The sequence below is a fragment of the Cupressus sempervirens genome, chromosome 8, assembly GCF_028749045.1.
Source record: "Cupressus sempervirens isolate cs-2001-9-10 chromosome 8, ASM2874904v1, whole genome shotgun sequence".
NCBI classification, from domain to species: Eukaryota; Viridiplantae; Streptophyta; class Pinopsida; order Cupressales; family Cupressaceae; genus Cupressus; species Cupressus sempervirens.
Window position 1 is genome coordinate 43,493,185 of NC_143125.1, and position 27,193 is coordinate 43,520,377.

Below are 27,193 nucleotides of genomic sequence, written 5' to 3' on the forward strand. Positions count from 1 at the left end.
TCCAACAACATTTACTCTCTGGAGAACCTCTATTGCCCCTCTTTCAACCAGAAAGTTAATTTGAGTTGAAATTTGAACTTTATCCAAAATGTACGCCTAATTCAGCTAACTTTTGAAGCCGAATCCCAACTGTAAACATCTACCATATGAAGTTCATCAAAGACTCATGCAATGCATGAGGATAGGGCAAAACAGCTCGCCTCTAATAAAAAAAAAAGCAGCAAAATCGTGGCACCTTGTAAAATGTTGAAGTGGAGAGTGCTCGCATGGAATAAGACGGTGTGAAATAGGAAATTACTCATGGTGATTCCAATGAGTATAAGCACATGAGAAGTTGGGAAAAGTGCCATGAGGAACTTTATCTAGCAAAATCAAATAAACACGCAAAGATTGTCAAGAATAAGCAAGGTACGTAGATTTATTGACCAAATGCCAATTCACATTCCACAAACTTGCAAGCAACAAACTCAGGGGATCGATAGATCGGATTGATACACACATACGAGATATGAAACCAACTCACAGTCAGTGAAATGTTTGACATAATAATTCTGTCATTTATTTCTTAGTCCCTGCTAATTGAAAGAGTGAAATGTAAAATGTGGAAGTACATGAAATACTCTGACACAGGATATCAAAAGAAACGGTGGTCTTTCAATTTCCTGTGATTCATAGCGGGCTTACTTGTCTGATAGGTGCCATAAGTGAAGGATTTGAGCGGTGCCAGTTGTTTGATACAATGACACAATGGGCTAATTAAGACGCATCTCAAGTTCAGAGCTCTCCAGATACCTTGAAACATGAAGGGCAATATTTATGCAGCAGATGCAGAAGATTGATAGTTGCATGGATACGTTTTCCTTGAGCAAATCATGGGAGTCCAAACAGTTTTAATCTGGTAAATGAATACCTTTGAACCTTGAGGAGTTCTTGGGATTTGTGAAGTTTCAAGAAGATACAATCGACAGTTGGGAGGACAACTAATGACACTCAAGGTCACTGATAATGACGTAAGTAGCTGGTTTTGAGTGAAGTGGACATTATCTTCCACATTATGAAGCTAAGCGTATGCTTGAGAATGGAGGAAGTTCATGAACTGTTTGAGTAAATATCTCAGCTTAATGTCGGTAGATGCAAATTATGGATCAACGACCTCTTTTATCCATATGAACATTCTTATGCGGATATGGAAGGATCATCAGACCCACGTTTGATGAAACATATGGTAAAAGACATGCCTATGGTTGTACAAATACATATACATTAAATGCCTGAAAGCATAGCAAGCAACATGTGAACTGTTCGACAGAATGTCTGCGATGGATCCTGTTTCACTAGATGGAGAAGAATGGTATTGATAAAGCTTTAAAAACCTCAGGTGAATGCAACTAGCGGGTGTAAAGTCCAACCTAACGCGCACAATCTGATAGTTCGTGACAAGTAATATATGTGGAAGTGTATATTGAATACACACAGATGTTTCATCATAAATAACTCGCTTGAAATGTTCGATGGAATACTTCAAAGTGAAAGACCATATCATAATCCTCGACAAAAAGAAGAATACTTTAAAGACATCTTGTCTCATGAATATTATGAAGGTTGACTGTGAGCTATGCCGACATAATCTTCAGTACCTGCATGGCCGAGAGCTTTGGGATAGATTGTGAAGCGTATAGTAAGAAGACCTCTATCAGATATCACCCTTGCCAATGCGTATGTGCATGTCTTAAGGCGCAGGAGGCTTTCAGAGAATGTAGTCCTATACAGACTGCAGTGAAAGTGTTGAGGAAATAGTAGGACGACAAACTCGAGCTCGCTGGTGAGATGCTCAACTGAATACCTCAAGCAATTTGGTGACATAGTTTGACATGATCTCGTATTCATTTTAACTTTAAATAAAATTCAATGTGAATGATCCATTTGATAGAAGCATCACTTCATAGAAGGAATGATTACATCACTTGAAGAGTGTAAATCTGTCAAACAAAGGAAGCGACATAAACAGCAAGAATGAGATCCGATCTGTCACCCTCTCAAGCTCACAATATCTTAGTGTGGGAAGTGTGTGATCTACACATTGAAGGTCCATATAATTTTGTTATTCTTTGATCAATTTTCAAGCAAGACATGGTAAAACCCAAGCTCCCTTCATCTAGTAACGAGCTCATCCGACTAGTCGGTAGAATGCTTTATAGGGAATATGAAATTGCAACACAATAATAAGAAGGTAGAAAGTTGATTCATCAACTTATCTAGCACTCTTAGGACATATAGCTTATTGGATTGGTGCATGGTTGGAAGCACAATTGCAGAGAAATTCATCAAACAAGTTGTCATTTCTTGAAGTCATTACTGTTGATATTGACAAAATGATTTTTCTTGACTAATTGTAAACTTGTGAGGCATTTCTACATAGCCAACATGGATCTATTTGGTTAGCAATGGGTAATTATATTTCAAATGCTCATCATCTTGTAAGAAAGTTTATAAAGTGGACCATAGGGATTCTTATGAGAAGATAAATGAAGGATATGATGATGATGATGATAATGATGCAGCCAACAAGAACCTTCCTAAACGGGTAGGTTGTTGGCAGATTTTTGCCTGTATTGAGAGAAGATGCAATGCATAACTTATCATAAGTAAATTCCTTAATCTTTTGCTCAATCTATGTAGGCTTAATCTTATACATTTTGTAAAAGTGACGTATGTTACTTATTGTAACCAAAGTTAGGATGTTGTACTTTGGCTTCAAGCGATCCATTTTAGGAGCCTAAAATGTTTTGTTAGGTGCCCCTCCGTTTTTTACTAATAAATCCAGAACTATTGCAACATGCATTCCAAGTTTTCAAACTCTAACTTTGTAGGTAGTTACGAAGCCAAAAGGGTAGCTTCTAGGTAGTTATCTTCTAGAGCATATAAATACAAAGCTTAGTCAATGTAATAGGGGTGTGGGGGGTGAGAAATTTTTGGAAAGGACAAACTTTGTAGAATTTTGTGGAGCATTTGAAACTCATATTTTGTACTTTGAAGGGTTTTGAACTTGTATATTTTCAAAAGAATAACCATGAATGCATTTAGTTCATATGTTTTAGGTGTATTTTGTGGTTATTGTTACCGATTTCGTATTTTGAATTGATAATTCCTTTGACTAATTTTAATAGATGTAAAGATGAAGCATGTTCATGCCATGGTATCTTGGTTAGAAAATGTTGAAATGCCTATTTCCTCATATGTGGAAATATGATCTTTTCATTAATTTCACGTATCCATCGTATCTTATACTTGATTTGTTTTGTAAATGGTTATCTTTTGGGAATCTTATATGGTATTCGTAGGTCTACTTTTGAGATTTCTTTCATTAACTTCTTTTAGTCTTTCTTCATTTCCTTTCGTACTTCCAAAAGAAAAGTACACAAAAATCCCAATACCTACATCATATGAGGGAGCTGCCCCTCTCAAACGCAGAGGAAGATTGCAAGTTGATAGTGATCGATTGTAATCTCTCCAACTATTAACAAAATTATCATTATTCAAAGGAGGAATAGGGTTAGTTTCAAAAATAACTCCATAAAATCTGTTGGCAAAAAATTTGTTTACCAACAGTTTGACATTGCTTTTGATAGGCAAATAAATGTTTTAAATATTAGTTTGAAGAACAAAGGTGATTATATGTTTTCACACCTACTTCTACTGCAACAATTATTACTAGCAATTGCACCTTAGGGTGTAATAGGGTACGCTTAAGAGTCTCAAGTAGGATTATAATCGTCGCTAGGTTCATCTCGTAACAATTGAAGACTTGGCACCCAATCTTATACAACTCATCATCAAATCCATTTTCACGTGCATCACCTCCACCACAATATATAATAGGTAACTGTAGGGAGGCGATGCAACTATTTATATGATCTTCTATTAGATGCCAAGCCAACTCCTCACTTTGCAAATCTTCTTTATAGATACAAATTGCTTATAGGTTTTTGACATTGTTCATTTTCCTTAGGATTGCTAAAGCCCTGATATACATGGATTTGCCAAACTTCTTTCCCAAGCTCCTTGAGGCATGTCTCTTTCTACCCTCAGAGTGATGAGCTTTTCCATTGTTCATGATGACACCCTCTTGGTATGATAAGCGAGTCAACAAAGAAACAAAGAACTAAATTGACCAACCTTCCAGAGAGCTATAGGTAACGTGATGAAATAGGGATTAAAATAGGAAAATGGCCTGAAGAATGCTAGAGCTTTAAGTTGACAAAGGAATCTTGCCTATGCTTCATAAATAAGGTATTTAATCCAAGCAATACATCCGCACAATGTGGCAAAACATACTTGAGGATAGGTTATTTATCTACAACCATCCTTTAGTACTCCGTAATGGCCTGGAATGAGTACAATGCTAATTTCAATCTAAAAATAGGAGGGCTCATAGAAGTATGAGTTGAAAACAATCATGGAGAAAGGAGGTGATAAAAATACAACCAATCATTGCATGCCACACTTTATAGTTGTCAATGGATCCTAATGCTATGACATAGTAGATATGCAAATCCAAGGTCACAATACATTGGGAGGGTTGTTAGGTGCCCCATACTCTTTCTATTAATATCCTTCCTTATTATAATAAGAAGCTCTTCAAACACTTACTCGCTAAGATTGTCAATTGATCGTGCCAAATAAATTTGATGTAGGAGCATCCTAGGCTTTCTTGTAATTTTGCATGTTGGAGCCGAGTGCCAGTGGTTTCCAATTTTTCAGTTACTGTAGCTCTAGTGGATGCCAAGTTATTGTAGCTCTTAATGGATGCCGAGTTACTGTAAAAATCTTGTGTTGACCGAGTGTTCCTTCATGTGTTGAGTGAACTTGTTGGTGCTGAGTTTTCTAGTGGATGCCGAGTGTTCCTGTATGTGCCAAGTGCCAATATTGGTTTTGGTTTTGTTCGTGCTGAGTTGTTTGTGAGCCAACATTTGGCATTTAATTTATGTATGGGTATTTAATTTGTGTTGTGGTCAACTTGTGGCTCGACCTATATTTAATCTAAGGGATTTTATTTAGTTTGTAATGAGCTACGTTGACTTGTGGCTTAGTTGGGTATAAGTAAGGGGTTTTGTGGAGTCTTTAGAAGTAGTTATCATTCCAGCTTGGAGAAGGGGATGAAGTGTAGATTCAAATTTTGAAGAGCTAGGGCTGCGGCTTGAGAACCAAAGGATTGCTTGGTGGACCTAAGAGTACAAGTGTGAATTTTCTTGGTGTTCTTATCCAGTTATGGATTTGGACTAACTAGAATAGACTTTGTAAGTGGATCTTGTTGGATCTTGCAAAATTGATTTTTTAATTAATGTTTGTATTTGGCCCTAACCCAGAAGGCCTTATAGCCGGGCATATTGCATGTAATCAGTTATGTCTATGAATAAAGAGTTGTGATTTGGTATCAGACCTTGCATTATTGTTGTGTTTCCATTGTGTGGTTATTTGCTGAGGGTTTGGACATCTCCTTTGGGGATTCTCTTGCCTTGTACTGTGCCAGATGGTATTAGAGCTAGGTTGTTCCTGGGTGTGTTTACAAATCGCCGAAGCTGTGGCATTTTACGCCAGGACTTGCAGAGAAGGTTGATCTTGTGGCTAATTGATCTTCTAGATTGGTGGATCTGTTGCTTAGGGTTCGCTAAATTTTGGAAGATGCCTCCAAGAAGATTGGACCCTAGGGAAATTGTTGATCTTAGTGATGCTGTGGAAGAAAAGATCTTAGAGAAGATAAGAGCAGAATTCAGATCTAAGATTGCATTGATGAAAAGTGACATGATTGTTGAAAGTGTGAGTTTTTTAGGTGGTGTACCTAGGCATGTGGGCACTGAAGGTAGTTATGAGGAAGTTGTTGAAGACTTTGAAGTTGTTGGATCTAGTGGTGAAGAAAGAACTGATCATGTGGAGAGACCTATTGGAACTAGGGCTGGTTAGTGTGCTAGACTTGGATCTTAGTTGAAGTTGAGGCATAAGATGGAGTTTTCTAATTTCTTAGGTACTTTGACTCGTGAAGACCTAATTGACTGGATTGGTGAGTTGGAAGACTACTTTGAGCTTGGGGATATTGAGGATCCACTTAGAGTGAGGCTGACACAAACTAAGCTGAAAGGACATGCTGCTCTTTGGTGGAAGGAATTGCAAAGAGACAGAGAGGAGGAAGGTGAAATGAAGATCTCTAGATGGAGATTGATGGTCACTAAGTTGAAGGCTAAGTTCATTCCTGCCGATTATGAATTTGACTTGTTTAAAAGGTTGTAGAATCTGAAATAGAAAGATGACTGTGAAAGATTATACCAAGGAGTTCTACAAGTTGACTATTTGGTCTGGTCATGGAGAATCGCCAAAGGAAAAGGTAGCTTGATACATTAATGGTTTGAGATTCAATATTCAGGATGAGGTTGGTATGCTGAATATTTCTTCACTTGAGGATGCTCATTAGTATGCCCTAAAGGCAGAGGATAAGTTGAAGAGGAAAGATCGAGAAGCAAGATAGCTTGGCACAAGCTAAACTGAGTGCTGAAAGTGAACCAAAACTTGTTGATTAGAAAAGGAGGACAGGTGGAGGTGGGTTAAGAGGTAATTGTTTCAGATGTGGTAAAGAAGGGCATAAATCTTTTGAATGTCCGATTGGTAGACAACTACTATTGTGAATGAGGTTGTAGTTCAAGATAGTCAACCCGAGCAAGGAGAAAGTTTGTTGGCTCAGTGAGTACTGGTTGATGAGAGGACATTGGATTCTTGTCAAAGGACTAGTTTGTTCAGGACTTGTTGTAAGTCTGATGGTAAAGTCTGCAAAGTGATTGTGGATGGTGGTAGTATGGATAACCTTGTTGCTGAGGAGATGGTTCAGAAGCTTGGTTTGTAGAGAGTGTGACATCCTTATCCTTACAGGATTGGTTGGTTGCAAGGTGAACATGATTTGGAAGTGAGAGAGAAATGCTTTGTTGATTTCCAGATTGGTCAGTATAAGGATCAAGTGTTGTGTGATATTGTAGACATGAATAGTTGTCATGTGTTGCTTGGTAGACCTTGGCAGTATGATTGTAGGGTTGTGCATGATTGTGTCAAGAATGCATTTACTATTGATAAAGGTGGTAGGCAATTTTCCTTGATTCTTTTGCAAAATGAAGAGCTCAGTAGGAGGAACCTGAGTATTGGCAGCTAAGTTGAGTTGGCAGATTATGAGAAGGTTGGAGATCAGTGTGGAAAGCAGACCTGTAGCACATGTAAGATGGATGTGAAGAAGTAGAAGAAGAACAAGAGAAAGAGTGTACAAGTTGAAGATTTGGAGGATATGTATGTGAAGAACTAGTTTGGGATTTATGTATTGAATCCCAGAAGATGTTCTTCCAGTTACTAGAACATCTGAACATCTTTTTGAACTTGGGGTGTCTGATGCAGGAGCATCCTAAGCTTTCTTGCAATCTTGCATGTTGGAGTCGAGTGCCAGTGGTTTCCAATTTTTTTGTTACTATAGCTCTAGTAGATGTCGAGTTATTGTAGATCTAGTGGATGCCGAGTTACTATAGTTCTAGTGGATGCCAAGTTACTATAGCAATCTTGTGTTGACCGAGTGTTCCTTCATGGGCCAAGTGAACCTATTGGTGCCGAGTTTTCTAGCGGATGTTGAGTATTCCTGTATGTGTTGAGTGCCAGTATTGGTTTTGGTTTTGTTCATGCCGAGTTGTCTGTGAGCCAACTTTTGGCATTTAATTTATGTATGGGTATTTAATTTGTGTTGTGACCGACTTGTGGCTCGACATATATTTAATGTAAGGGATTTTATTTAGTTTGTAATGAGTTGGGCCAACTTGTGGTTTAGTTGGGTATAAGTAAGGGGTTTTGTGGAGTCTTTAGGAGTAGTTATCATTTTAGCTTGGAGAAGTGGATGAAGTGTAGATGCAAATTTTGAAGAGCTAAGGTTGCGGCTTGAGAACCAGGGGATTGCTTAGTGGACTTGAGGGTACAAGTGTGGATTTTTTTGGTGTTCTTATCTAGTTGTGGATCTGGACTAGCTAGAATAGAGTTTGTAAGTCTATCTTGTTGGATCTTGCAGAACTGATTTTGTAATTACTATTTGTATTTGGTCCTAACCTAGAAGGCCTTACAGTTGGGCATATTGGATGTAATCAGTTATGTCTATGAATAAAGAGTTATGATTTGGTATCAGACCTTGCATTATTGTTTTTTTTATTGTTGTGTTTCCATTGTGAGGTTATTTGCTTGGGTTTGGACATCTCCTTTGGGGATTCTCCTACCTTGTATTGTGTCAAAATTGGTCTGAAATCTCCAATGTAAGCTTTTTCGCTCTATTTGCTGTATTTTTAGCACTTGAATGCCACGTTTGACTGACTGTGGACAAAACTAGAAACAACTTAGCTTTAAGCTAGTGGGATTAATTTTAAAATCTTTGGCTTTCTATTTTTAATTTCTTAAATTAGTTTCATTGTGATGGCTGTGCTTAAAGTTCAACATACAAGAAGGTCTATTTACTGTAAAGATGGAAAATGGCTAGCAGGTGTATAGAAATGGGATTTAGATTATGTTTTTGTAATTTATGCGGACTTTATCCTCAGTCAGTACAACATTGAGCTCAGGTAACAATAACAATAATAGTGATATGACATGTTTATGATTCATAGCTTTGAAATTGATTAGTCATAGTTTTGATATCTAGTCAAGTGAGGATTTTAGACGGTTTTAGCGCAATATTATTTTAAGTGGCTTTTGTAAAGGAATCATGTTGTTAAGGGCTCTAACAGAGTTGCTTACATGTTATATTCATAATTATTTGACTTAAATATAAAATTGCCTTTGAAAAATTGACAACGCCCACCCTCATTAGACTCTCATTATTTTTTGAGCTTAAGATTACATCCGATTATGTGGGACTACAGGCATGTGAGTCCAATTGCCCAAGTCAGATCCCTGATGCACATTTTACATGCACCTTGTTCCTGTTAACCTCCACAATCTTTGACTGACTAATTGTCATAATATAAGATAGAAGAGATAGGCAATTGGGACGAGGAACTAGATTATTTATTGTAGTAGAACACTATGCAAAGCATTAATCTAGCTTCAAGAACCTAGATGATATTTTTTCAAAACAACCAACAAGGTGAATAGTGTCATGATCATTGTAATGTCAATTTTAGAAATCATGGCATAAAATTAGAGTATTCAACATGGCAAAGATCCATAAGAGTGTTTAGGTGAAAGAAGCATTCTACTGCAAGAGACTCCTAAAGTTATTCAATGCACATCTCTACATTATCTATGGAACCAACAAATTGTACAGAGATGGGTCCACAAGACACATATTTAACATTCACATGAACACAAACGACTCGACACAATTGTTCAAAAGCAAGTACCAACATGGACTCAAACTAATTGTATATTTCATCCAATGCAAGATCTTGTAATAGGCCATTGGGGAGTCTAGTGTAAGACAATTGAACATCTCTACTCGTTCAACATTATTGAATCCACAACTCCTCCAAACAAAACATAATAAATACCCACAACACAGGTTAACTTATAAGAGAGGCGCTGCATAAATCAAACAACATCCATTCTTGTAAGGCCTCAATTGGGCCCTTATTCGCAACACAACTCCACATAAGATCCCCAAATGCATTGACTTTGAGTTCACCATAAACAAACCTATGCCCAACACTAATTCAGCTTAGAAGAAAATTGGAAATCCAGATGTCTATTCTTCAAGCTCTTACCTTGATTTTGATTTTTTCGAATAAGGTAGACATGGATCTGATAATTTTGTATGTCCATTGTTTTTAATTTACTGCAAACCAGTGAACTCTTTGGAAAAATCTGTTTAGACTTTGGTCCCGACTCCCAACCACCATTACAGCTGCATTGAGACCATAAATCCAACAATACCATTACAGTTGTATTGAGAACATAAATCCAATGACTATAGCTCCATTTAGCCACTTGTATTCTTCAAGTGAACTTAAAGGCACAATATCTACCCAAGTATATCATATGGGCCTTAAAAGTTTAGACATATTGATCACCATCAGTTTTAAGGTATGGCGATGGAAATGTTTCCTATGTATTTTTGTTTGCACTTACCAATGGGCGTGCTAGTTTATGAATATGATTATGCATGTAAATACTATGCTTTTCTCAGTGCGAAGTAGTGAAAAGCAAAGTGATTGAACTATTTGGAAGAAACATTTCTGCCTTAAACTTGTAACAAAATTCAAACCCATCAAGTAGATAATGCCTGAAGGTCTCAAGCTTTGTGCCATTTGATACTACATTCTATCATTTATTCTGTAACCGAGAAAAATGGATGGGCTGTTGATCCCAAGCTATAAAAACAACCAATTTTCTCCAACTTTGTATAATCATATTTGTATCCCATCGTTCAAGTGCATTCAAAACTGATATTGGTGCTTGGCCGTCTTTGTGTAAAGCAACCTCAATAGAGAATTATAGGAAAATTTAATAGATGATGAGAGGTTGTAAGGCCCGCTAGCGGAAGTGGTGACCAGCCAATGAACTATCAATGGTGGAGATCTAAGAAAATCAAAGGATTCAGTCATCCGATTCGATAGGGGTTGATATGACTACTCTGCTAAGGGAGACAATGATCACTTTGGCCAAAAGAATATTATTGTACCACAAACCCACCGAGTAGAGGACAGGTCTTCAATAATTTCCATAGAGACACATAGATTTACAACAATGTGCAATAAAGAAAAACCACAACTTAGGATGGAGATAAATTTGGACCAACAACTAACCCAGCTGCGCTTGGCAAAGACACTGTTAAGAGAGTTTGGGTGCCCTGCAATTAGTTCCAAAGCAATTTCTATAAGGGATCAATTTCTAAAGGAATCGATTCCCACTCTTTTTCCTAGTTGTGTGATTGATCTACTATCTTTCTTAGTATATCATATACGTAGAGTTTTTAATCCAACCCCTTCATTTTTGTATAAGTTTCCAAGAAAAAGGAGTCTTCTCTGACAAAAAGAAGGCAACTTAGGAGTATTATTAATGTAAGATAAAAGTGTCATTAACGCTCAAGTATCTTTCTAGTGATACTTTTATTTACCTGGTGAATTCAACTGTAGAGGCCTCATTAATGGTGAACATCTTAAGTACGTGACATAATAATGCATAAAGAAAGTGTGATGTTGCACAATAAGTTGACAAGAAGACACAACAATCTTTATAGTGGACACATTAAATAATTGTCCTAAGTTACCACTTCTATTTTATAGCTAATTTGCATTACTTGGGACAACACATTATCATCACTTTAAAGTTGTATGAAAAGAATTCTATTCATCATCAAAAATGTGATTAAGGAGTTGACTCACTCTTCCTATTCATGTCCTAGGTCTAACCTAGTTCTTTCTTTGTTGTTTTTTCAAACAAGATCCCTTATTGTTTTACTATACATAGCCATATCCTTGATTACTAATAAGAGTGTCTTAACAATGTCACCATAGTTTTCAAAGATGGCCCATTTTAAGACTTATTAAGAAAACTATTAGAATTTATTTAAATAAATTAAAACAATCTGCCATTATCAAGTAATTTCTATCATGGCTCTTAAATAATCATAAATACTGACTTGCATAGCTATTAGTCGTTATTGAGTGTGAAGTCTACGCTGAGCTTCTAGATAAACATTCAATGAAGCTTTTCACATGGAAGTGGTCACATCAAAAAACCCCAGAAATAAATTTTGTTATGCATTGTAAAGCCAAGTGAACATTATCTCAATAGTTCACATAATTGTTTACAAGATCTCCAGAAAGAGAAACCAATTTAGAGATGCATCATTTCTCCATTAATATGGACATCCATGCAAGTAATTGCTACAAACCCAACTCATATACTAAAGGCGGTTTTGAAGATTTTGAGGAATGACATGTTCATGTGTATATTAAGCTTTTCTGAAACTCTTGAACGAAGGAGCAAGTTTTGTAATCTCTAATTTCGTGTGCACATGATATTCTTTACAACAATAAAAATTGAATTGATTCAAAGACCAACACAGATCCAACTGTCATATTACCAGCGGTTATAACATTTCCTTGAATTCCAAGGTCATTAGCCTATCAAACCTTCCTAGAACTTGCAAACAAACGACAATGATTTGAATTTTCCAATTTTAATTGAAAATTGGAAATTGAAAATTGGATATTCATGGGCCCAAATTCATTCATCATTCCCACAACATATAAAAAAATAGAATAGTGACATTTTACAGTGGTTTTCATTCCCGCAGCATACAGCCAATTAAATTTGCTGAAATAGGCAGCGGCATAGGAATAATTGGGTAGTTCAAAAATACGTTTATCTTGCAAAAATAGAGCATATTTGAGGGCGCTAACATGGACTGATATATTTATGATTTATCTCATAACTTCCTATTTATTCACATGTAACAAGAAATATGCTACGAGGGTTTTTCAAATCTCAGAAGACACTAACAGATGCTAAATTTCAATGCTAACCCCAATCATGAAGATTAATGTTGCTGTTCGGTAAAACTGAAATAAGCATGCAACTTCAGCATTGATTGACTCCACTTCAAACTCCAGCTCCACCGCTTCATCTCCACCGTTTCACAATTGATTTCTAGTTTACTTTAGTTCAAGAGTAGTGTTTAAGCAAGATGCATGCTTTCCATATGGCATGCATTAGATTATAGTTTTTTGATGGATAAGTTTACTTTCCTGGGATAATAGTGTTCAGCAGTTTGAACTATAGTAGTTTATTATTTTGTAATAAATCATGCTATCCTTGCATATGTTATGCTGTGCATGAGTTAGTTTGGTTTGGTTTTGTTTCAGTTTTCTTAGGAATTACAGCTGAAGTCTACTGTGATTGTAGACTATTAAATAAGCTTCCATTTTGTAAGTTTTTTTTTTAGCAGTGAATAAAATCTATTTTGTCTCTCCTGAAAACAGAGCACCCCTGTTTTTGAGTATTATTTTTTTTTGTATTGCTGCTGTTCTTAAATCCTACATTTGGTATCAGAGCTGAAGGTGTTTGGAAGACAGCAACATGGCAAACAATTTGCAAATCCCAGAGTTTGATGGAGTTGATTACCAATATTGGTCAATCAAGATGAAGACTTTTTTGATTGGAAAAGATTTTTGGGAGATCGTTGAATCCGGATATGAAGAGCCTGTAGATTGGAATACTCTCCAACCTAATGATAGGAGATTGAAGAAAGAAGCTGAAAAGAAGAATGCAATGGCATTGTTTCACATTCAGATGGCTCTTGATAAGAGCTTGTTTCCTCGAATTGTTGATGCACAGACAGCAAAAGAGGCCTGGAAGACTCTAAAAGATGCTTACCATGGCAATGATCAGATCAAGGTTGTGAAGCTACAAACCTTGAAAAGAGAATATGAGAACTTGAAGATGAAGGAGACAGAGAGTGTGGGAGATTTCTGTGTGAGAGTGAAAGATGTGACTCATAAAATGGCCACTTTGGGTGAATCTATTGCTCAGGAGAAAATAATACAAAAGGTATTGAGATCTCTAACCCCAAGATGGAATATTGTAGTAATTTCCATAGAAGAAAGCAAAAATTTAGCTACCATGGAGTATGATGAATTGGTTGGATCTCTTATATCACATGAGGATAGAATAAGGGACACATCTATCAGTGTTAATGAGAAGGCTTTTGCTTCCCAATTGCAAATTTCAAAGAACGATGGTGCTAGCAGCAGTAGTAACAACAACAAAGGCTCGGGAAGGGGCCAAAATCAGAATTTTTCAAGAGGATCTAGAGGAAGAGGAGGTGCTCAAGGAGGAAGAGGTAGAGGCAGATTTGATAAAAGGAACATCCAATGCTATCATTGCAATAAGGATGGACATTTTGAGAGAGAGTGTAGACTGAAATCAGGTAACAATAGTGCAAATTATGCCCAACAAGATGAGGATCCTTCCTTGGGTAATTTATTTTTGTGTTATGGGAAAGGTGAAAGTAATGTGAATGATGTTTGGTATTTGGATTCTGGATGCTCTAACCATATGTCTGGTAACAGAGAAATATTTTCAAAGCTTGATGATAGTTATAGATCCAATATTACCCTTGGTAATAACAATACTGTGGATGTTGCGGCCAAAGGAGCCATGGATGTTCAGACAAAAGAAGGTATGAAAAGTGTTCAAGATATTTATTATACTCCCAAGTTAAAGCATAATTTATTGAGTGTTGGGCAGCTATGTGAGAAGAATTATAGAGTGGTATTTGAGAACATGCACTGTACTATCTATGATAAGAATCAAAAAAATAAAGTGATTACAGTTGTTCCTATGACAAAGAATAGGATGTTTCCTTTGAAGTTTGGTCAAAATGATAATCAGCTTGTCAATATGGCTTATGAGGATAAAAGTTGGTTGTGGCATCTTAGGTATGGCCATTTGAATTTCAATAGTTTGAAGAATCTAACATCAAATGCATTAGTTATTGGATTGCCTAAGGTTGAAGAGCATAAATAGATCTGTGAAGGGTGTACAAAAGGGAAACATTCAAGGGAATCATTTCCAAAAGGCAATGCATGGCGGGCCCAATACCCACTTCAACTTATTCATTCAGATATTTGTGGTCCAATGCAAACACAAAGTTTGGGTAAGTCGTCATATTTCATTACTTTTATTGATGATTACTCACGCATGTGTTGGGTATATTTTTTGAAGACTAAAGATGAAGCCTTTGATACATTCAAGAAGTTTAAAGCTCATGTAGAGAACGAGAAAGAGAACACAATAAGATGTTTGAGAACAGATCGAGGAGGAGAATTTTGCTCAAACAATTTTCAGAATTTTTGTGAGATGAATGGCATCAAAAGACAACTCACAACTGCATACACACCCCAACAGAATGGAGTGGCTGAAAGGAAGAGTCGTAGTGTGGTAGAAATGGCAAGGAGCATGTTACAAACCAAGGGTTTGAACAATTCTTATTGGGCTGATTCAGTTGCTACAGCCGTATATATTCTCAAGAGGAGTCCTACAAGTGCCCTACACAAGATGACTCCATATGAAGCATGGTATGAGAAAAAGCCTAATGTAAATCATTTTAAAGTTTTTGGTTGTTTGGCTTATGTTCACATCCCTGATCAGAATAGGCAAAAGCTAGATGCTAAAAGTGAATCATGTATTTTTGTGGGCTATAGTGAGGAAAGCAAAGCTTATAGATTATTCAATCCTATTACTAATAAGATTGTTGTTTCAAGAGATGTGATTTTTGATTAAGGGGGAGTTTATGGTCATCAAAAACAACATGTTGGAAAGCCAAAATCAGTTTTCGATGATGATGATATTGCTGATAATGATAATGAGCAGCCAGCTAATGGTTCTATTTCAAGATCACCAAGCCCACTAAGAAACCCCTCACCAATCCCAAGAGCAAGTCCATCTTCAAGTCCTCCAAGGAAGGTAAGAAGATTGAGTGATATTCATGAGAGGTGTCAAAATCAAGCACATGAAGAAGATCCAATAGGTGAGACAGTAAATTTTGCATTACTTGCTAAAGCTGATTTTGAGCCATCATGTTTTGAAGATGCATGTGCTAATGAGGTTTGGATGCAAGCAATGAATGAAGAGATGGATTCCATTGATAGGAATGAAACATGGGAGCTTGTAGATCTTCCACATAAGAAGAAGAAGATTGGCACAAAATGGGTCTATAAGACCAAGTATAATAGTGATGAGAGTGTTGAAAGACACAAGGCAAGATTGGTTGCTAAAGGTTTCACTCAAAGGTATGGCATTGATTATGAAGAAACTTTTGCACCAGTAGCAAGACAAGAAACTATTAGGATGCTAATCTCTCTTGCAGCTCAAAAGAAATGGAGTATTCATCACATGGATGTGAAAAGTGTCTTCTTGAATGGGTACTTAGAAGAAGAGGTATATGTGGGACAGCCACAAGGTTTTGAGATTCAAGGCAAAGAAGATTATGTCTACAAGTTGAAGAAGGCTTTGTATGGCCTCAAGCAAGCACCACATGCATGGTATGCAAGAATTGATGGATATTTCCAACAGAATGGCTTTCAAAGAAGTAAGAGTGAACCTACCCTTTACTACAAACAAGAAGGTAATGATATTCTCATTGTGAGTTTGTATGTTGATGATTTGTTATATATGGGTAGTAGTTCAAAGATGAAAGATGAATTTAAAGTTGCTATGATGAATGAGTTTGAGATGAAAGATTTAGGTCTCATGAAGTACTTTCTTGGCATGGAGGTTTATCAAGGTAAAGATGAAATTTTTATTTGTCAAGAAAAGTATGCAAAAGATATGTTGAAAAATTTGATATGGTTGATTGTAAACCTCTTTTCACTCCAATTGCTCATGGAGTTACATTATGTAGAGATGATGGTGCTAAAGTTGTTGATGAGACATTATACAAGAGCATTGTGGGGAGTTTGATGTTTTTAACTCACACAAGGCCTGATATTGCTTATTCAGTTTCATTGGTTTCAAGGTATATGACAAATCCATCAGAGGAACATATGAAGGTAGCCAAGAGAATTTTGAGGTATGTGAAAAGCACGGTAGATTTTGGCATTCACTATTCTTCTAATAAGTTTAAGCTTGTTGGCTTCAGTGATTCAGATTGGGGAGGTAGCTTGGATGACCGAAAATCTACATCTGGTAATTGTTTTTCTTTGGGTTCTGGTTTAATTACATGGAGTTCAAAGAAGCAAAGTATGGTTGCTCTTTCATCTACAGAAGCGGAGTATGTTGCCATTACTTCAGCTGGTACACAGGCTTTATGGCTTAGAAAGCTTCTTGAAGAAATTGGAGAGATACAAGTTCAGCCTACTGTGATATTTTGTGACAACATAAGTGCCATTAAATTGGCCAAGAATCCGGTTCATCACAGCAGGACCAAACACTTTGATCTGAAACAACATTTCATCAGAGATTTGGTACAAAATAAAGCGGTTGAGTTGAAGTACATCAGCACAAAGGAGCAAATCGTAGACATCTTCACAAAGGCAGTTGCAAAAGATCAATTTTTGGTACTCAGAGATCGAATTGTTAGTCCTCTCAGCATCAAGGGGGAGTATGAAGATTAATGTTGCTGTTCGGTAAAACTAAAATAAGCATGCAACTTCAGCACTGATTGACTCCACTTCAAACTCCAGCTCCACCGCTTCATCTCCACCGTTTCACAATTGATTTCTAGTTTACTTTAGTTCAAGAGTAGTGTTTAAGCAAGATGCATGCTTTCCATATGGCATGCATTAGATTATAGTTTTTTGATGGATAAGTTTACTTTCCTGGGATAATAGTGTTCAGTAGTTTGAACTACAGTAGTTTATTATTTTGTAATAAATCATGCTATCCTTGCATATGTTATGCTGTGCATGAGTTAGTTTGGTTTGGTTTTGTTTCAGTTTTCTTAGGAATTACAGCTGAAGTCTACTGTGATTGTAGACTATTAAATAAGCTTCCATTTTGTAAGTTTTTTTTTAGCAGTGAATAAAATCTATTTTGTCTCTCCTGAAAACAGAGCACCCCTGTTTTTGAGTATTATTTTTTTTTGTATTGCTACTATTCTTAAATCCTACAAATCAAATATGCAGAGTGTGTCGAAAATAATTAAGCTAAAGAAAGTGCATGACGTGACAGATTTACATCAAGAAATAATAGTGGAACAAGAGAAATAAAAATTTAAGAAACCAAATTTACTATGTAAGACCACAAATCAGATTTGGTGAATATTTCATAGCAGGGAACCGCAAAGTAACGCAAAAACACACTCCTTAGTCAACGAAAATCGACACCTCCAACAAAGAGCTTGCTAAGCATGTACTAATCAGAATTACCAAGTTGGAGGAAAATAAGTTGACATTCCAAATATAAAACATGGCCTAGAAAGAAGCACCTAAACAAATCTGTAGATTTAATTTCTACATAAGTGAAAGCTGAAAGCCAGTGAAAATGTTCCAAGGAAATTCAATGGTCAACCTAGAGGTATTCACAGCCAAAGTGGAGAATGAGTGGAATATTGTTGGGAAACCACAAAGAAAATTCATCAGAGAATGGGTGGGAGATTGTTCAGCAAGCACAAGAACCGCCTTTTATATGGCATGTTGAGTCGACCATCATCAGCTGCAACCAGAATGGCGCGTCAAGGCTAAAACCTCTCATCTCATTGCAAACAGATAAATTCTAAACCCCTCTGTGGCCCAGCATGCAGCCCGTTACCTGGCGTAACACTGTGAAAACCCTTCTTCTGATCCCAGCCTAAGAAACTCCTTCGTGCCCTAGTGAGCAGCTCGGTGGTGTTTGTACCTGTGGTACGTGGGGGGCCTAGAGAGTGTGCCAGATAGCTATTCTCCTGCATAGCAGGTGGGCAAGGAGCTAGCAAGGAGTGGACGACCACAATGTTGGCCATCATGGTGCATGCCTACGAAGTAACCCAGGTCATCGATGCAGAAAATGAGTCGGGATTGTTGAGAAAAGGTACACCTTCAGTGTAATTATGCATTAGCGATGCCGTCCATGATCGATCTCAATTTCAGCATCACAGAGTTATGTAGGAAGGGAAACTTGAAGGTGGCACTTCACATTCTACTCACTGATTACCATTCAAGCACTAGAATCTAATACATACCTTCAAATGTTGCAAACTTCATTTCCAAAACCCTTTCGAAGGGTAAGAAATCCACTCCCACATTACTGAGGAACACTATTAACTGGCCACAAATAAATTTTTACAAAATACCCTAATACGCATGTATGATTGGTACAAAAGTTTAGTTGATAGGCGCAATGCGTTTGACCAAATTTCTGAGTGAGATGTCCTGTCGTGGAACTTGACCATTTTAGCTCACAGAAGGCATGGATATCCTTGGAAATCATTGAGATGATTTGACAAAATGGAAGCAATAGATGTTCAGTCTGATCAGTTCTCAATTTCCAGTACACTCCAAGCTTGTGCCAAAATAAGAGCTCTGGAAACCGGTATGAACATCCATCAGAGTATTATGGAGAGGGGATTTTTGTCAATGTTGAAGTTGCGAGTGTACTGGTAGACATGCAAAAATGTGGAAGCATACAAATTGCATGTGAGCTTTTTGACAAAATACTCCAAAGAAATACAATCTCATGGAATGCAATGATAGCAGCATATACACCAGATGGTGATCTTGATGAGGCTTTAAAGTTTTTCAAGGAAATGCCTGAATTGATGTGGTCTCATGGAGTGCAATTGTTACAGGATATGCACAAAGTGGGCTTGCTTAGAGAGCCTTGGAAACTCGCTGTCATGTTCCCTTTTCAAATAATTAAAAATAATAATTTTTGCTAAGGCAGGCAGGCCCAAAAAGGTGAAGTTTCAGAAAAAGCGGCTAATCTTTGGAAACCAATGGACTAATAAATGAAAATTATTATTAAAATATGTTTTATTAACCCCTCTTGGACATGCGTTAGGGTTATGCCCTCTTTTAAGGGATTTGGAGGCATTTTGGGCTCATTCCAGAACTTGATTTTTGCTCATTGCTTTGTTGTTCTTCAGAGGCTACCAAACTTGTGGAGAAGGAGACCCAAGAATGGGAGTTTGCAAGTTTTTAGGAAGGCTAAGGATGGGAGTTTAAATTCATTCCATGTACAAGCTCATGTAGAGTTTGCCCTTGTGGTGAACAGTGCAAATTTGTGAATTTTCGGGTGTGTTTTTTGTAAGAGTTTAATGTTTCCGGTTGAGTATTTCATATCAGTTTGAGTTGCTGTTGTATATCAAATTTTTATATGTTAAAATAGAGCTGAATATATGTATTGGGTTGTGATTATACTTCTGTGATAGATTATTAGTATTTTTGTGATGTTTCCGAGCCATTTGGTGTTATTTTCGGGAGCCCGATGAGCATTGTTTTAGTCCTCCATTTGGGAGCTATTGTGTAAAATATTTATAGATATGAAAATGTCATTTTGTAGGCTATTATGCTGGTGAAATTTTTGTAAAAATGTCCACTTTCAAATTTATTAATAATATGTGAAGCTGTGAAGTTTTTGGCACTATTTCAAGCATACCCGATTTGGGTTTATTTGAAAAATTGGTGGATCTTTGAAATATTGGTTGTTTGATTTTAAAAATATGATTAGAAGCTTGAAATATCACATAAAATTAGAGAAAGAGACATTTTAGTGGTATCAGAGTTATGATCTTGCTAGCTTGAGGGTTGGTAGAAGTTTGCATGCAACTAAGTGAAAGAGAAAAGAGATATTTGTAGCGAGAAAAGAATAAAGAAATTTTGATCAAACCTCCAGTTGAAAGTAAAAGTACAAAATCCAAGAAAGGAAAAAGTATGGCTGATCCGGATGAGATGGCAAAGAAATTCTTCCAAGACATCCAAAATACTCAGAAGCAAACAGTGGATAGTTTGGCAGAAACTAGAGAGGCTTTGCGAATATTGACAAAAAAATTGCATGGAGTTGCATCTATTAATGAGAAAGGGAGCACTTCAGAGGAGCCAAGAAATCTAAAACCCACACCCTCTAAATCAACAAAAACTATTTTTTTGCCTATAGATGAGCCACTAGTGCCAAATCCAGCCCTTAATCCCGTGGAAGAGGTTACAAGTAACTTGATTGCATTAAGAGCTACTTACAATGGCTTAGATGATGACTTTTGGAGTTCGATTCCTTTTAAAGAATATGTGGATATGATGAACACTTTGATGCCCAAGAAAGAGTACAGGAGGGAGCATGACATAAGTGGAAGAGAGCTCAAAAATAAAATAAGCAAGGTTACAGCACTTACTTTTGATGGAACAAATAAAATTTCAGCTAGAGCATGGCTACAAAAATTACAGACCTTCTTCACACTTAACCCCATGAAAGAGAGTGATGTTGTTTAATTTGTAAGTCTACACTTGGACGATGCAGCCTATGATTGGTGGTATCATGGAACGACTACTCAAGGTCATGATTAGGTAACTACATTTGATGATTTCAGTCAAAGAGTGATAGATAGATTTGACCTCAAGGATGATGAAGAGTATTTTAAAGAATTGTCAAAGTTGAAGCAAACCAAATTAGTTAATGAGTATATAGAAGAGTTTCAAAAAGTGGTTGTTATGGTACCTGATATGAGTGAACAGAGGATTGTTTATCTTTTTTTTTGATGGTTTGTAAGATTCTGTTAAGGGTTTGGCTAAGGCTTTCTCACCCTCAACCTTACAGGAAGCTATCAAAAGAAGCTTGCAACTTGAAACTTGTGTGCCTATGAGACCAATCACTAATAAAAAACCTCCAAATCTTTGGCAACATAAGGAGAATTTTTAGAAAAAGACTTTTTCAACACTACCACCAAAAGATGTGATAAATGTCGCAAAAAAGAAGGTAGATGAAGAGACTAGGAGTGAATTACGAAGGAAAAAGTTTTGTTTCACTTGTAGAGAACCATGGGTTCCAGAACACAGATGTTTGGGGAAAGGTCAAGTGCACTATATTGAAGTTGCTTCAGAATTTGATTCAGATGAGCATGAGGAATTTCATGACACTAAGGAGGAAGAAGAAGAGAAAGAAAAAGAAATCAGCAAGGATGGCACTTTAGCAGCATTATCAGGAGTCCCAAGATACCATCCCTTTTAAATTCGAGGGGTACTAGTAGGGAAAAGGTTGACAGTTCTTCTTGATAGTGGGGCAACTCATAATTTTATTGATGAGGAATTTGTCATGAAAAGAGGGCTTAAAGCATAAGATTTTGAGGGATTCAATGTTACTGTAGTTGATGGATTCACTATGCCTTGCACACAGGTGGTGAAACAACTCAAGATGACCTTAGGAGATTATGAGTTATGTGATGACTTCTATGTTGTTGGCATTAGGGAGATAGATCTTGTATTGGGTGTTCAATGGTTGAACTCTATTGGAGGCTATTACATGAACCATCAAACTATGGAGTTTAAATTTCATTCCAATGGGAAAGAAGTCTTATTGAGAGGCTTATCAAATGGAGCACCTAAGGTGGTCTCTGTAAAGAGGATGGAGAGGAATTTTCGAAAAGGACAAGTAGCATGGGCAGCAGGAGTCATAATCCATCCAACAAGCTCTCCAAAGAATCAAGGTAATTTCCATTTTGAAATTCAAAATATTCTTGATAAGCATAGTATAGTTTTCAATGACTTGCCTCCAGGATTACCACCATATAGAGGTTTTGAGCACGTTATAGAGTTAGAACAGGGTGCCAAACCAGTTATAACAACCCCATGCCACCATCCAAGAGGTTATAAAGAAGAAATTGAGAAAACTATTAAGGAACTTATGGACATGGGATTCATAAGGCCTAGCTCTAGTCCATTTGCATCATTTGTGGTACTTGTCAAGAAAAAGGATGGTACAATGAGAATGTGTATAGACTACAGGGATTTAAACAAGAAGACCATAAAAAATATGTATCCCATACCACGCATAGATGAACTCATTAATGAGTTACATGGTGTTGTATACTTCTCAAAAATTGACTTAAGATCAAGGTACCATCAAATCCGAATGAGGAGTGAAGATGTGGAAAAGACTGCTTTCAGATGTCACTATGGGCACTTTGAATTTCTTGTTATGCCATTTGGCCTCACTAATGCACCTGCAACATTCCAATCTTGTATGAATAAGGTATTCAGCCAGCATCTTCAAAAATTTGTTTTCGTATTTTTTGATGATATCTTGATTTACAGCAAAACATAGGAAGAGCATCTAAAGCACAAATACACTGTTTTGGGAATCTTGGAGCAGTAGTCCTTCTATGCTAAGCTATTTAAATGTGAGTTTGGTTTGACAGAGATCCTATCTTTGGGACATATTATAAGTTCTAAAGGAGTACATGTTGATCAACAAAAAAAGCCACACAATTTTTAATTGGCCTCCACCCACTAATCTTACATAGTTGAGAGGGTTCTTTGGGTTGTGTAGCTACTATAGGAGATTTGCCAAGGGATTTTCTTAGCTTGTTGTCCCCTTGACTGATTTGACAAAGAAAGGAGCTTTTGTTTGGATAGAAGAGGCACAAAAAACATTTGATAAGCTTAAGGAGGTAATGAGTTCAAGCCTTGTGCTTGCAATTCCAGATTTCTCTTTACTTTTTGTTGTTGAATGTGATGCTTCTGGAGAAGGTATAGGGGTTGTTCTAACTCAAAAGGGACATCCAATAGCATTTGAGAGTAGAAAACTAAATCAATCAGAGAAATGTTACTCCATCTATGATAAAGAAATGTTGGCAATCATGCATGCACTTCATAAGTTTAGACAATATTTGGTATGTTGGAGATTCATTGTAAAGACAGACCATAATAGCCTCAGGTTCTTCTTGAACCAAAAGGATTTGAATGATTGTTAACAAAAATGGGTAAGCAAATTGCAAGCTTATGATTTGCAAATTGAATACATGAAAGGAAAGAATAATGTGGTTGCTGATGCTCTCTCAAGAAAGCCCACTCTGTGTTCCTTAACATCTATCTCTGTTGATTGGAAAGTCTCCATAATTTTAGAGTATGCTAAAGATTCCTTTGCCACCAAGATTTTGGATAAGTTAGTGGATGATAATAGGTACAAGGTTGTTGATGAATTGATTTATTACAAGAATAGGGTCTTCTTACTGCCAGGATCAAAAACTAAGGAGAGGATATTGAGGGCCTTTCATGACACACCTTTGGCTGGTCATCAGGAATACTTCAAGACATACAGAAAAATTCGAGAGTGATTTTCATGGAAGGGTATGAAGGAGGATGTCCTTAAACACATTAAGGAATGTATGGTATGCCAACAAAGTAAGAGCGAGCAAAATTTTCTTGCAAAGTTGTTGCAGCCACTTCCTATTCCTAAACAAAAATGGGAAAGTATTTCCATGGACTTCATCACTGGGTTGCCCAAGGTTCAAGGTAAGGATTGCATATATGTGGTGGTAGATAGACTAACTAAGTATGCACATTTCTTTCCTATCACATCTGATTTCAAGGCATCACAAGTGGCCGAATTGTTCTTCAAAGAAATTTTTAGATTACATGGCTTGCCTAGAAACATTGTCAGTGACCGGGACAATAGATTCCTCAGCTCTTTTTGGAAGGAGCTCTTTCATTTGGCAGGAATTGAACTCACTCCTAGTACTAGCTATCACCCTCAAATAGATGGACAAATAGAGATAGTTAATAAATGGATAGAGAGATATTTGAGGAACTATGTTTCAAATCAACAACATGCTTGGGTGAAATGGTTGTACTTAGAGGAGTATTGTTATAATACATCTCATCACATGTCTATTGGTATGCCTCATTTTCATGCTCTTTATGGTTATGATGCCCTTTCCTTTGTTGATCTAGTACTTTCAGATAGCAAAGTACATGCAGCAAGTGATTTCATCAAGCAAAGCCAAGACATAATAAGGTCCCTCAAGGATAATCTACAACATGCACAAAACCAAGAGAAGTTGTATGCTGATAGGAAAAGGACTGAAAGATCTTTTGAGGTGGGAGATTTGGTATTTTTCAGGTTGCAGCCATATAAGCAAAGCACCTTGAAGAGGAGTGGGGCAGAGAAACTCAAGCCAAGGTTCTATGGGCCTTATAAGATCACCAAGAAGGTAGGAGAGGTAGCTTATGAATTGGAGCTCCCACCAAATAGAAAAATACATAATATTTTCCATGTATCTTTCCTAAGGAAAATCTACAGAATTACCACCTCTTGATGATGAAGAGAAATTAGTTTTGATACCAGAAGAGATTTTGGATACAAGAGAGAAAAGATTGAGAAATAGGAGCATCATAGAGCATTTGGTCAAATGGAAAGGATTACCAGTGGAGGATGCAACTTGGGAAGGAACACATATTTTTGAGCATTCCAACCTTCATTGCTTGAGGACAAGCAATATTTGGGAGGGGAGGACTTGTCATGTCCCCTTTTCAAATAATTAAAAACAATAATTTTTGCTAAGGCAGGAAGGCCCAAAAAGGGGCTAATCTTTGGAAACCAATGGACTAATAAATGAAAATTATTATTAAAATATGTTTTATTAATCCCTCTTGGATGTGAGTTAGGGTTATGCCCTCTTTTAAGGGATTTGGAGGCATTTTGGGCTCATTCCAGAACTTGATTTTTGCTCATTACTTTTTTGTTCTTTAGAGGCTACCAAACCTATGGAGAAGGAGACCCAAGAATAGGAGTTTGTAGGTTTTCAAGTAGGCTAAGGATAGGAGTTTAAATCCATTCCACGTGCAAGCTCGTGCAGAGTTTGCCCTTGTGCTGAACAGTGCAGATTTGTAAGTTTTCGGGTGTGTTTTTGTAAGAGTTTAGTGTTTCCGGTTGAGTATTTCATATCAATTTGGGTTGTTGCTATATATCAGATTTTTATATGTTAAAATAGAGCTGAATATATGTATTGGGTCATGATTATACTTCTGTGATAGATTATTAGTTTTTTTGTGGTGTTTCCGGGCCATTTGGTGTTATTTTCGGGAGCCCGATGAGCATTGTTTTGGTCCTCCATGTGGGAGTTGTTGTGTAAAATCTTTACATATCTAAAAATGTCATTTTGTAGGCTGTTATGCTGGTGAAATTTTTGTAAAAAAATTCACTTTCAGATTTATTAATAATATGTGAAGCTGTGAAGTTTTTGGCACTATTTTGGGCATACCCGATTTGGGTTTATTTGAGAAATTGGTGGATCTTTGAAATATTGGTTGTTTGATTTTAAAAATCTGATTAGAGGATTGAAATATCACATAAAATCAAAGAAAGGGACATTTCACCCGCAACCTTTGCCAACATTCTCCTAGCCTGTGAGAAACTTGGAGAAATAAAATAGGGTACGAACATCCACCAAAGTATAATAAAAAATCAGTTTTTGTCAGATGTTGTAGTTGTAACTGCCCTGGTAAAGATGTATTTAAAATGTGGAAGCATACACATGGCATGTCAACTGTTTGACAAAATGTCTCGGAGAAATGTGTTAGCATGGAATGCCATGATTGCAGGTCATGCACTAAAGGGATATTGCAAGGATGCTCTAAAACTCTTTGAACTAATGAAGCTATCTGGAACACACCCTAACCATGTACGCATCACCTATGTTTTGTTAGCATGCAGTCAAGTAGGTTTAGTGAGCGAGGCCTGTAAATACTTAAATAGTTTACTAACTCTTATTGCATTGCTCCTCCAATTGATCATTATGTATGCCTTGTCGACCTTCTTGGACGGTCTATCTATCTTGAGGAAACCCTAAACTTCATCATCAAAATGGCTATTAAACCTATGACTGTTGTTTGGACTTGTTTTCTTGCGGCCTATAGAGTGCATAAGACTGTTGGGTTAGAGTATTTACAACAACTCTTTATTTGGAAGTAGATTCTAAAAATGTTGTAACTTATGTTCTTTTCTCAAACATGCAGAAGTGGACACATGGGATGAAGTTCAAAAGTTAAGGATCTCCATGAAAGATGGATGAATTAAAAAGATACCTGGGCGAATACCATCAAAAGGTACAGGTATTTTATATTGGAGATAGATCACACCCACAGACATAGGAGATCTATGCAAAGTTGAATAATTTGTCTTTGAAGATGAAGGTAGCAAGGTATTTACCACATTAGAAGGATGCTTTGAATGGTGTGGAGGAGGAGGAGGAAAATATTTTTCTATGTCAGCATTTGGTTTGTTGAACACTCCCACTGAAACAAATATTAGAGTTGTCAGAGTATGTATTGACTGCCACTTTGCAACCAAGTATATCTCCAAGATTGTTGGAAGATAAATATTTGTGAGAGATGTGAACCGTCTCCATCATTTCAAACAAGGACAATGCACTTGGAAAGAATATTGGTGATGCCAAGTGAAACAACATAAAGGCATGTGATTGCATAATAACAAGGTGCACTATTTCAGTAGGCAAGGTTAAGAGACCATGCTTTATTTCCAAAATTTGAGAAGCGTGCAGATCTAGACCATGCTGTTGACTTCATAAAATCAGGTGTATGGTATGTAATACTCTTTTTTTCAAAGCTCTAGTATATGATGACATAGAGATGTCTTGATGTTGAATTGATGGAATTATTTTCTACAGACCATGAAATAGAATGCATTTTCTTTTTGGGATTGGATTTTGTATGGTTATTTGTTCGATGTTTTGAATCACATTCTGTGATTGTCATCAGAAAGA

The 27,193-nt window shown here is 36.8% G+C and overlaps 2 pseudogenes; both read left to right on the plus strand.

The window, feature by feature from the left end:
* Positions 1–16,748: 16,748 nt before the first annotated feature.
* LOC149541501 (pentatricopeptide repeat-containing protein At5g39350-like) lies at positions 16,749–19,341 on the plus strand (annotated as a pseudogene).
* A 3,803-nt stretch (positions 19,342–23,144) lies between these two features.
* On the plus strand, positions 23,145–26,860 carry LOC149541502 (pentatricopeptide repeat-containing protein At4g30700 pseudogene; annotated as a pseudogene).
* Positions 26,861–27,193: the final 333 nt, after the last annotated feature.